This window comes from Vipera ursinii (genome assembly GCF_947247035.1).
Source record: "Vipera ursinii genome assembly, chromosome: Z".
NCBI classification, from domain to species: domain Eukaryota; kingdom Metazoa; phylum Chordata; class Lepidosauria; order Squamata; family Viperidae; genus Vipera; species Vipera ursinii.
Window position 1 is genome coordinate 43,941,706 of NC_139517.1, and position 12,276 is coordinate 43,953,981.

Below are 12,276 nucleotides of genomic sequence, written 5' to 3' on the forward strand. Positions count from 1 at the left end.
TCATTTCTTTAATCTTTTATCCATCCAAATATACCATTTATTCCATGATAGAAATGCTGGTGTCTCTTCTTTACCCTTCAACTTCTTGGTCAATGTATCTGCTTCTGCACAATCAAGTATTCTCCTAAGTATAGCTTCATCCGGCAGAGTATGATTTGCCTTCCAAAATTGAGCATACCCCATCCTCGCTGCCATTAAGATATGTAAAACTAAATACCATATTCCCCTCTTAATATTTCCAAGTCTGAAGCCAAGCAGATATGTCTCTGGTTTAAGATCAACTAAACACCCTGTAATTTCCTCTATCCGTTTTTGAATCCTCATCCAATATCTAACCACTTAGATGGGAGATGCCATCTATAAAGCATTTTGTATATGTTCTCCTTATATGACGTGGAAACCACCAGCCTCATATTAATTCACCAAATCTCTTCCCATTTCTCAAGTGGAAGTGCATAACCAAAATTCTTCCCCCAGGCAATCATCGCATCTTTTACCACCTCCTCCCCTACTACCCTGGTTAGCAAAAATTTATAGCACTTAGATATCACCCCTTTCTCCGGACCCAGCAGAATCTTATCTAATTCCTGCAGGTTCAGATAAATACCCCTTCCTTCCTTATCCTTCTTATACCTTGACTGAATCTGCAGGTAGGCCCACCACTCCAGTTGAAACCCTTGCTGAGCCAGTTCTTGTTGCGTTTTGAGTTCTCCCTCGCTATCTAAAAGTTCTTTGTAAGTTGATCTTCTTCCCTTCTTGAGTATGGTCGGATGGGTCAAAGCTTCCAAGGTTGATAACCATCACGGAATTTGCACATAGTACTTGGCCCTTATCTTATCCCAATTCCGAATCAGTATATCCCTTATGTAATGACGAGTAAACTGTTTGCTTGGAGGAGTACTTTCCCGCCAGAGGGCAGCATGCCATCCCTGCAACAAATCGAATCCTTCCAAACTCAACAATCGATTATTCCTTAAACTTATCCATTCCTTGCCCCAAACTAAAAGGGCAGCCTGATAGTAAAGTTCCCAATTCGGCAGGCCAAGGCCCCCTCTTTCCTTAATTTCTTGCATCATTCTTTTTCCAATCCTGGGCCGTGTCCCCTGCCATATGAATCTAGAAACTACCCCCTCTAACTCTTTAAAAAATTTCATCGAAAGTTTAACTTACTGCTAAGCTTGTAAGCCGCCCTGAGTCTTCGGAGAAGGGTGGGATATAAATGTAATAAAAATAAAATAAATAAAATAAAATAAACTGGGGCTGTCTGGAAAAGAAAATTCCATTTCGGCAAAATATAAGATTTCACCGTGGCTACCCTTCCTAATAATGACAACTGTATCCTACCCCATTTTCCCAAGTCCATTTTTGTTTGTATCAGTAATTTAAACTGTAATTTGTTTAAATCAGTAATTTATTACGATTTTAAACCTTGTAATGTCCGCTAACATCTGTTTACTTCTATTCAAAAGATTTTTCGTTAATATATTCGTCTTATGTTTATTTACTTGTAGACCAGCCACATTTCCAAATTCCTCAATCCTTTTTAGTAACTCCGTGCTGGATTCCAGAGGGTTTTCCAAAACAAAGACCATATTATCTGCAAACGCCTGCAGTTTATAAATTTGGTCTCTTATCTGAAGCCCAGTAATGTCCTCATCTTTCCTTATTATTCTCAATAGGGGTTCTAAAGTTAAAATAAATAAAAGTGGGGAGAGTGGACAACCCTGCCTAGTGCCCTTACAGATATCAAATTTGTCAGTTAAATTCCCATTTATCAACAATCTCGCAACAAAGCTTGACCAATTCCACCCAAACAGGACAGCAGTAGAAATAGCTCAACCTAGGACCTAGAGTGACTAAAGTAATGGGGCCATTGTCTTACGAGGTGGCTCTGGAAAATGGTCACGTGCTCAGATGCCACATTGACCAGTTACGGCACCGTCAGGCTGGGCCAATCCTGGGAGAGGAGTTAGGGGGGAATTCAGACACACTGAGTGACTATGTTTTTCTGAATCTGCCCACATTTGCCAGGGCCAGCTCCGCAGAAACAGAGGCACCAGAGGTTGGAAAACCACCTCTTCCATCAGATGACCTAAATGGCCATCACGTCATGGGTCAATTAGAGACGGATGATCGTACAGTAGAACAGGACTCCCAAATGACATTATGGCACTCCGACCAAATCTGCAGTCCCCCTGTCTACCTTAAGGACTATGTGCATTTATCAAGCAAAGGATAACAACTATCCTTTGGGGGCGGGGTGTTATATATTAAGTACTAATGTTAATGTGTTGTGAAGTAACATATCTCCAACTGCTTTGGAGGGAAACTTCAAGAATTTAAGTTTCGGTGGGAGCGAAATAACTTTGCGATTGGCTGATGCCCTAGAGGTGGAAAGTATAAACTGCAGGCATTTGCCAGTTTTAACTCAGTTCTGTTCTTACTTAATAAACACCGTTGTACCATACTGGTCTGGTCATTGCCTACAAAACCTACTACACAATAGGAATCATGGTAAAATGACATCACAATCAGAAAGAACTCTCAGCTTGCAGTGGCCTTCTCCTGCAGCCTCCATATAGAATGACATGTGGTTGCTTGGTAACCGCACAGAATCACCTCCACTGTGGGATGCCATATTGAAAGGCATCCTTTACTGACAAAGAGAGGATGTCCAGAATGAGATGGACTGCCATATCTATTACCCAACTATTTTTAGTTGGGATCCTTCTGCTATATTTTAAAAGGCTGGGAGGAGAAAAAGATCATGATCTTGGAAAAAATCCAAAGGGAGAAGATTTATTTCTTAGATTCCTAATAAAGAGGCGACAATTTAAAGAAAATGTTGGAAAAGGTACAGGAGAGCAAGTAAAACCGGTTCCATATAGAATGGTGGAACAATGGTGGAAGCCTGTAGGACGGAAAGGGCCTATGGAGTTTAACAGGCAGCCAGAAGTATCTGCTAAAGGAAAAATAAGAGACAATATAGAGAAAAATTATGAGATCCAAAAGAAAGTGGCTACGGAAACTTTTGTGGCTTCTGATGACACCAGCCAGAGGAATGAAAGCCCTCTGGAAAAATTAAGGAGCCATCACAAAACTGGAGCAAAAGATCGTGAGCTTGGAAAAAATCCAAAGGGAGAAGATTTATTTCTTAGATTCCTAATAAAGAGGCGACAATTTAAAGAAAATGTTGGAAAAGGTACAGGAGAGCAAGTAAAACCGGTTCCATATAGAATGGTGGAACAATGGTGGAAGCCTGTAGGACGGAAAGGGCCTATGGAGTTTAACAGGCAGCCAGAAGTATCTGCTAAAGGAAAAATAAGAGACAATATAGAGAAAAATTATGAGATCCAAAAGAAAGTGGCTACGGAAAGTTTTGTGGCTTCTGATGACACCAGCCAGAGGAATGAAAGCCCTCTGGAAAAATTAAGGAGCCATCACAAAACTGGAGCAAAAGATCGTGAGCTTGGAAAAAATCCAAAGGGAGAAGATTTATTTCTTAGATTCCTAATAAAGAGGCGACAATTTAAAGAAAATGTTGGAAAAGGTACAGGAGAGCAAGTAAAACCGGTTCCATATAGAATGGTGGAACAATGGTGGAAGCCTGTAGGACGGAAAGGGCCTATGGAGTTTAACAGGCAGCCAGAAGTATCTGCTAAAGGAAAAATAAGAGACAATATAGAGAAAAATTATGAGATCCAAAAGAAAGTGGCTACGGAAACTTTTGTGGCTTCTGATGACACCAGCCAGAGGAATGAAAGCCCTCTGGAAAAATTAAGGAGCCATCACAAAACTGGAGCAAAAGATCGTGAGCTTGGAAAAAATCCAAAGGGAGAAGATTTATTTCTTAGATTCCTAATAAAGAGGCGACAATTTAAAGAAAATGTTGGAAAAGGTACAGGAGAGCAAGTAAAACCGGTTCCATATAGAATGGTGGAACAATGGTGGAAGCCTGTAGGACGGAAAGGGCCTATGGAGTTTAACAGGCAGCCAGAAGTATCTGCTAAAGGAAAAATAAGAGACAATATAGAGAAAAATTATGAGATCCAAAAGAAAGTGGCTACGGAAAGTTTTGTGGCTTCTGATGACACCAGCCAGAGGAATGAAAGCCCTCTGGAAAAATTAAGGAGCCATCACAAAACTGGAGCAAAAGATCGTGAGCTTGGAAAAAATCCAAAGGGAGAAGATTTATTTCTTAGATTCCTAATAAAGAGGCGACAATTTAAAGAAAATGTTGGAAAAGGTACAGGAGAGCAAGTAAAACCGGTTCCATATAGAATGGTGGAACAATGGTGGAAGCCTGTAGGACGGAAAGGGCCTATGGAGTTTAACAGGCAGCCAGAAGTATCTGCTAAAGGAAAAATAAGAGACAATATAGAGAAAAATTATGAGATCCAAAAGAAAGTGGCTACGGAAACTTTTGTGGCTTCTGATGACACCAGCCAGAGGAATGAAAGCCCTCTGGAAAAATTAAGGAGCCATCACAAAACTGGAGCAAAAGATCGTGAGCTTGGAAAAAATCCAAAGGGAGAAGATTTATTTCTTAGATTCCTAATAAAGAGGCAACAATTTAAAGAAAATGTTGGAAAAGGTACAGGAGAGCAAGTAAAACCGGTTCCATATAGAATGGTGGAACAATGGTGGAAGCCTGTAGGACGGAAAGGGCCTATGGAGTTTAACAGGCAGCCAGAAGTATCTGCTAAAGGAAAAATAAGAGACAATATAGAGAAAAATTATGAGATCCAAAAGAAAGTGGCTACGGAAACTTTTGTGGCTTCTGATGACACCAGCCAGAGGAATGAAAGCCCTCTGGAAAAATTAAGGAGCCATCACAAAACTGGAGCAAAAGATCGTGAGCTTGGAAAAAATCCAAAGGGAGAAGATTTATTTCTTAGATTCCTAACAAAAAGGCAACAGTTGAAAAAAAATGTTGGAAAAGGTACAGAAGAGCAAGTAAAACCGGTCCCATATACAATGGGACTTGCTCAAGCCTCAGTTCATTCATTACAGAAGCGCTCCATTTTACATCTTCCTACTGAGTTGTCTCCTTTGACGTCATCTACTGTAGCGGATGATGGTGGTGAAGAAGAGGCTGGTAAAGTCATCTTTATTTTGAAATCTGGCAACATATCAGCACGGCCCAGACATGGAAACCATCATGTAATCCAGAAGACAATAGAGCAAATTGTGAAGAAGGAACTTGAATCTCATGATTCAAGAATGGAAAATCTTCTCAGAAATTTGATGATTGGAGGAAGCAACTCCAGAAGGCCTACTGATAAGTCGAAAAGTTTGGATGAGAAAACGTTATCTAATGAAGCGCCTTTGGAACATCAGGAAGAAACCACGTCTGCTCCCCTATTATATGATTTTTTCTCAACTACCAATAACCCTTTGCTTCAGGGAGATCTCCTTGAAGCTGCATTGCAAAAAGTCTTGGCACAGCTGATCCTCAATGAACGCATCAGGAATTTAATTTCTCACTTGATACGTTTAATTCAAGTGAACTGCAGAGAACTGAGTACGAAGAGCTCTTGTGGTTTTCTCATCGCTAAGATAGGTCTATTAATTAAATTATATAGTAGGAGAAAATACATTCAGGAGGCATTGGATATCTTCAAATCCTCCTTGTTGAAGGGTAAAAATGTAAAGAATATAACTACAGCAAGCTCTAGAAAATTGGAGAAACCTTCTGATGAGGTAAAAGCAACCTAGATAAATAGTCCTAAGAACCGCCCAAATAGGAGTATTACAAGATTTGGTTACCTAGATGTGTCCCTTTTTTTCCCAGGAGACCAAATTGATGTAAACGAATTGCCTTTCATTTATGAAAGACAATTATGGTTTTTTGAGTAAAATCCAGCTTTCCTAACAGCCTTGTTAGACTGTTTATAATAATGTGCAGGTGCAAAGACTCCGTTTCTACCTAATTCCCATATCTGTATACTAGGATACGTTTCATGTGTATTGATGTAAGGTTCTTACAAATTGTGATCAGCATCTCTGGGAGAGTGATGTTTAGCACAAAGCTAAAGTAATTGAAGCATGAAAGCAAATAAAAACAGAATGAGGTTCATCAGAATTAAAAGAGAAATTTCAGATATGATAATTTTAGGAAAGCTGGATTTTACTGTTTTTAAAGGGTAGATAGACACAAAAATACTTTTTTCTGGAGAAAAGAGCTTTTATATAGATTAGAAGAACTGCAAGATCTGCAGGATTTGTTTCATAAAGTAGATAACTGGTCATTAAAGAAAATGATACACTGAAAAATGATATAATCAAATGTTTCCTGTATTAAGTTGATGACGATGATGATGATTGCAATGATATATCATTGTCTCTGGTCTGATTTATCAACTTAATTTCTCCTTTTAAATTTTGGCATGCCATTCTAAAGGAGCAAAATATATATTATAAGAAATATCTAAATATTTTAATGCTAAATTTTGAAATTTCCTAAACAGCAAATGAAAATGAATTTGGATAATAGTATATAGTACATATTATTTATTTTCACATAATACTAAATAAGATTTGCTGTAATATTTCTAATACATCTAATACATGTATAGATCTATACATCGTATTGCACATAAAGAGAGTAATCGTCACTTGTTTACTTAATTACTTTTTAAAAATTTTTTTAACTTTAGACATGTTGTATCTTCCATGTCCTAGCAGCAATAATATTTTCCCCATTTATATTTATAGAAGTACTATATTGAGCATTTGTCAGTGATTTATGAGGATTTTTATTAATGTTTTATAAATTTATTTTTATATATGTTTCCCATTTTTACTGTAATCTTATAATTCCAAAGTGGTTTATTATGAGCATGCATTTATAAGACTGTGCCTATGGGTTTTCCTTCTGATATAATTACATTTTTTAAAAAATCCAATGGGTATTTTTAGGTTTTGAGGGGCTAATAGATGATTTGGCACACAGACTTCAGAATTTTCCATTTGTCTGGTATTCAGCAGACAAGATGGATGGTGAAAAGGTTGTCAGGGAAAGTTACAAGACTGCATGGAGGGGAACAAGATTTCTGAAACGTGCCTTTGTCTTGCCTTGATTTCACCATGAAATGGTAAGGGCCTCCAGTATGGCAAAGTATAAACCAATAATAAACCAGGATTCTTAGCTCAAGATAATAATAATAATAATTAAACATGGTATGGCTTAGTAAACTAACTTCAAGATATGGGTTTAGATTATAGTTGTTCAAATCTTATTAGATATGAGCTAAGACATTCAAATTAAGCAAATTCTAGTTTAGCATTATATGAGAATGAAGTTGTTCTAAAACGGTCTGATACATACCGATGAGTACAAGCTGCCCTTTATGTCATTAATTGGGATGGAGTAGATGTTGAAATATTAGAAGGTCCATCTTCCACTTTATTTCTCTTGGTTTATCTTTGCAGACACCAAAGGAGGGAATTTCTCAATATAGGCATGTCATCAATTGGCCGTTGGCTGTCTCAGTGACAACAGTGATGGTGGTCATCATTGTAGTAATTTGTTTGATTGAGGTAAGATAAAGTATTTTTCTAGAGATCCTTATATTAATTTATGTACCCACTATATCTCAAAGTCCAGTAATAAAAAGATAAACTTCCCCAAACTCTCAATATACTGCTTTAGTGAAGAGCTAGTGTGGGACTGATTTTTGTAAAATTATTGATGGGGGGGGCAAATAGGGTAACTAAACAGGTGTATTAAGCTTGGATTCATTCCACCTCCAATTCTGATAGGGAACATCTGGCTGGTGGGCTTGATGTGGTCTATAAGACCTTCTTTTGAGGCTTACCAAGATCATGTTGGAGGCTTTAGACCTTTTTACAGATGAAGAAAAGGAAGAGTTTCTTATTGGGAAGCAGAGAAAAAAACCCATAGTTCCCTGTGAAAGTCATTGTTTCTTTTTCCTCACTGTGAAAAATCTTGTACATTTATCCCTTACAACCACACCTCTCTTTTCGGATTAAACAGATCTGTTCTCATCGCTCTGCAAAAAGAATGGAAGGAACCCCTCAGGAAAACCGGTAACTCTTCCCTGGAGATACTTAGTTATTTGCAACTCTCTACTCTGAAAATCCTCTTCATGAGGACCAGTCTCAAGATTAGGTGCCAATGCACCTGAGTTTCACTCTTAAAAAGCGAATTTTATTTTACAAGATGCTGCATCTAAAAGTTGAAAACACTGAACACATCACTAAAAATATCTCTTTTTTTTGCTGGCTGAATTTGTATGTTTAGCATTGGCTTCCTGCTACATTCCTCAACTGGACCCATATCCTTTGTTCCCTAAAACACTCCTCTTGGAAACTTCAAATTATTTTCAGTACTGAACAAATATTAAACGTGAAATTGCCTGGAGGATATCCATGCTAACGAAGCCAAAAATAAGTAAAACTCTAAAGAGATACGTAGTTACCTGCAACAAGTGCTCTTATAATTCTAGAGACAATCGCACGTGTGTGTTTCAGCATAAGAAGCAAAAAAGCATCCTATGGCTTGCACATTGGTTGTACATGCACAGAAGAGTCTTGTGAACGAAAAGGCCTTTTGAGTCCATTTTGAGAAACAGCAATATATATAATAAGAGTTTGTATACTCCTCCAATACAGAAATGTATGCCATATTTGGTTTGAACTTTGTTAAAAGGGTTTTATCTAGCCTTAGAACTCACTATTTTACTCTTTAATTGTTTCTTTAAGGACATTTCTGGGTAGAAACAAGAAATCTACACCTAAAAACAAGGTATGTAAATGCAGAAGCAACCACTGGTGGTCTGGCTATTCAATTTTCTTATTGGATCTGAAAAACATGGCTCCATATACCCATAAATATTACAGATGTGGCTTAGGCAAGCTTCAATTACCAAGTCTTAATAATAAAAATACAAATTAAAGTGTGACTGGATGGTGGATTTTTTTAAAATTTTGTAATCTGCCTAGAATCACTTATCGGTGAGTTGGACAGTTACATAAACTTATTTAAATATATATAATCCTATCATTTTTGAAGTATATTAAACTCAGTGGGACTTACTTTTGAGTAAATATGCTTTCTTTGCCTTTTGGTACTGTCCATGGGGAAGAAATGGAGGTAGTGACAGATTTTATTTTCCTGGGCTCCAAGATCACCGCAGACAGGGACTGCAGCCAAGAAATTAAAAGACGTTTGCTCCTGGGGTGGAAAGCCATGGCAAATCTAGCCAGCACACTAAAAAGCAGAGACATCACCCTGCCAACAAAAGTGCATATAGTTAAGGCTATGGTCTTCCCAGTTGCAATGTATGGCTGTGAAAGTTGGACCATAAGAAAGGCTGAGCGCCAAAGAATTGAGGCCTTTGAACTATGGTGCTGGAGAAGATTCCTGCGAGTCCCTTGGACTGCAAGGCGTTCAGACTGGTCAGTCCTAGAGGAGATCAACCCTGACTGCTCTTTAGAAGGCCAGATCCTGAAGTTGAAACTCAAATACTTTGGCCACCTAATGAGAAAGAAGGACTCACTGGAGAAGAGTCTAATGCTGGGAAATATTGAGGGCAATAGAAGAAGAGGATGACAGACAATGAGGTGGCTGGATGGAGTCACTGAAGCAGTAGGCGTGAGCTTAAATGGACTCTGAAGATGGTACAGGACAGGAAGGCCTGGAGGAACGCTGTCCATGGGATTGCGATGGGTCAGACATGACTTCACAACTAACAACAACAACAACAAAGCATTCTTAAGCAAGGGTAATGTTCTGCCAAGAGTAAGGCCATAAAAGCGAATCAAAAAGATGGCACTGCAATGTGCAGATTGAATAGGTAATTTGCAGGTCTAAATGGCTTCCGAGAAGGAAAGCTGGCTAAAAAGACTGCAATAATTCAGTTGGCTACAATTTTTACTTTCCATTTTGACATAAAATCAAGGAGAAGCTTGAGCCTTATTTATATCCATGAAAAATATCTCAAATTGTTCTGTTACACATTGTATATTAATTTGTACCAAATCCTCGCATAATAGTTTCCTTCTCTAAGATGTCTATTGTATCTTTTCTTCTTGAAGTGTCTTGAGCCCAGCCTGTCCTACACCTGTGATTTCTAGATGACTGACAGTTTGAAATGCCCAAATATATACTCTGGTATTTAGAAAAAAGCAGTGTTTTGAACCATTTTTGGTAGACATTTTTATGACATAGTTCAAATGAAAATTATTTATGGAATAAATCACAATGGCTGGATTCAAAAAACATGAAGGGAAAATCTGACTTAAATTGAGCCAAATATGTAAACCAGATCTTACAGTTTTATGTATTTTGTGTATTTATCATTATTCCTATGGGATCTTTTCAGAAAAAAAGTTTTGCTACAATCATTTGTGACATTAAATATACCAAAATTAACAGATTATGGTTTGTGGAGGTTTTGTGCATTGCAACTAACTTTTCCAGCTTTTTCAAACCAGTAATTTGGGAGACAGCTTGCATGAAGCAAGAATGGTCTTTTGTAAGGATCCCATAGAAATAGTGGTGATGCACACAAATCACTTGTTGTATCGACCATATGAATTGATAAAAGCCTTGTTCCCATACAATATTAAGCCATACATTTATTTCATAGATTATAATTAAACCCAAATTAAATAACATATAACATAAGTATAAAAACACTTGGAAAGTTTAGGATTGCTAGTACTGGAGGAATTTTTTTAACTGCAGCTACTAACTACTAATGTTATTGGCTACTAACACTAATTAGCAGAAGTACAAAATATATTCCAGGATTCTCTATCATAGATAAAGAGGGACCTAAAACAGGTGATGTAATTAAGAGTTCACAGTTAAGTTTGCTCTAATTTGTTAAACACACATTCCATCAGGAAGAACCTTCACTCCAGGATCTGTAATTTGAATTTGTGATATAAATACAATGATAATGCAACACGAAAATTAAAATGTCAGATTGAAGTTTTATGATCATTTTTCACATCCTTTCCTCATTCTTAGACTTCAGCATCTTCTTTGGAAAAGCCTCTCTGTATTCAGGAACCATATCAAGGTTTTGCTGAACTATGGAAAAAATGCAGCGAGGATATATTACATAGTGAAGAATCGTCAGAAGAAATATTTAATCTTGCTAGCTTCAGGTAGTTTTCTTTCATTTTTTCCTCTTTGGCACATATTACAAGAAAGAAACTGACAAAGCTTGATGATGATGATGATGATGATGATGATGATGCATTCACTCATGTCCAACTCTAGACGATTCTATGGACTAAGCCTAACCACATCTTCCTATCTTGCACTACTTGAGTTTCTGTCTGCCCTGTTTGATGTCAGCTTTGATAGAGTACGGCCACCATGTTCTTTGACAGCCTGGCTTCCTTTTACTGCTAACTCTTCCAAATCTAATTGCATTCTCCAGTGAATTCCCCTCATGACATGATCAAAATAAGACTAGAGAGGGAATAGTCCCATTCTGCAACTTAGAGAATGTCTTTATATTTTTCACTACTAAATGCTTGAGACAAATTTGGATTTGTCCAAAGTTAGATCACTGCAATGAGCTCCTTGAAGATCACTTCAAGTGCCCGTGAAGGCAACTCAAAAGCTACAACTGGTCCAAAAAGCACTGGCACATGCAGTATTGGATGTTCTAGGTTTGCCCATGTTACACCTCTGTTGTATGAACTGTGCTGGCTGCCAGCTTCCTTCTGGGTGTAATTCAAGGTGCTGTTCATTACCCTTAAATCCCTACATGGCAGGGACCAGGATATTTGTGGGATCGCTTCTCCCTGACAGTATCTGCCCATCCTACCAGATCAGATAGTGCAGGTATGCTCCATGTCCCTTCCCTGAAGTCTTGCAGTCTCTCTAGAGGGAGCTCGGAAATGTGCCTTCACCTTTGGCTGTGCCTACCTTACGGAATACTCCCCCCCCCCAAATGATTCAGCAAGCCTTCACTCTTTTAACCTTTTGGAAGGCTGTCAATATCTGGGCTTTTACCCAGATGCAGGGATGGAGAAAAGAATGTCTGAAGCCAGTGGTGGAATATCTCAAGGGGATGACTGAGAATATTACATATTAAAGGGCTTACCCTCTGCAATTATGTATTTTATTTTCAAATGTAGCTACCTTTTCCTCATATTTCAGCAATCCAAAAGTGAGGATAAAATTAAATTAACATTTTAGAAACAGCTGCAATTGATAGAGATCCAGTTTCTAGCACCAGGCAAGAAACCAGGAGGTACTGAGTTCTAGTTTCACGCTGGGCATTAATT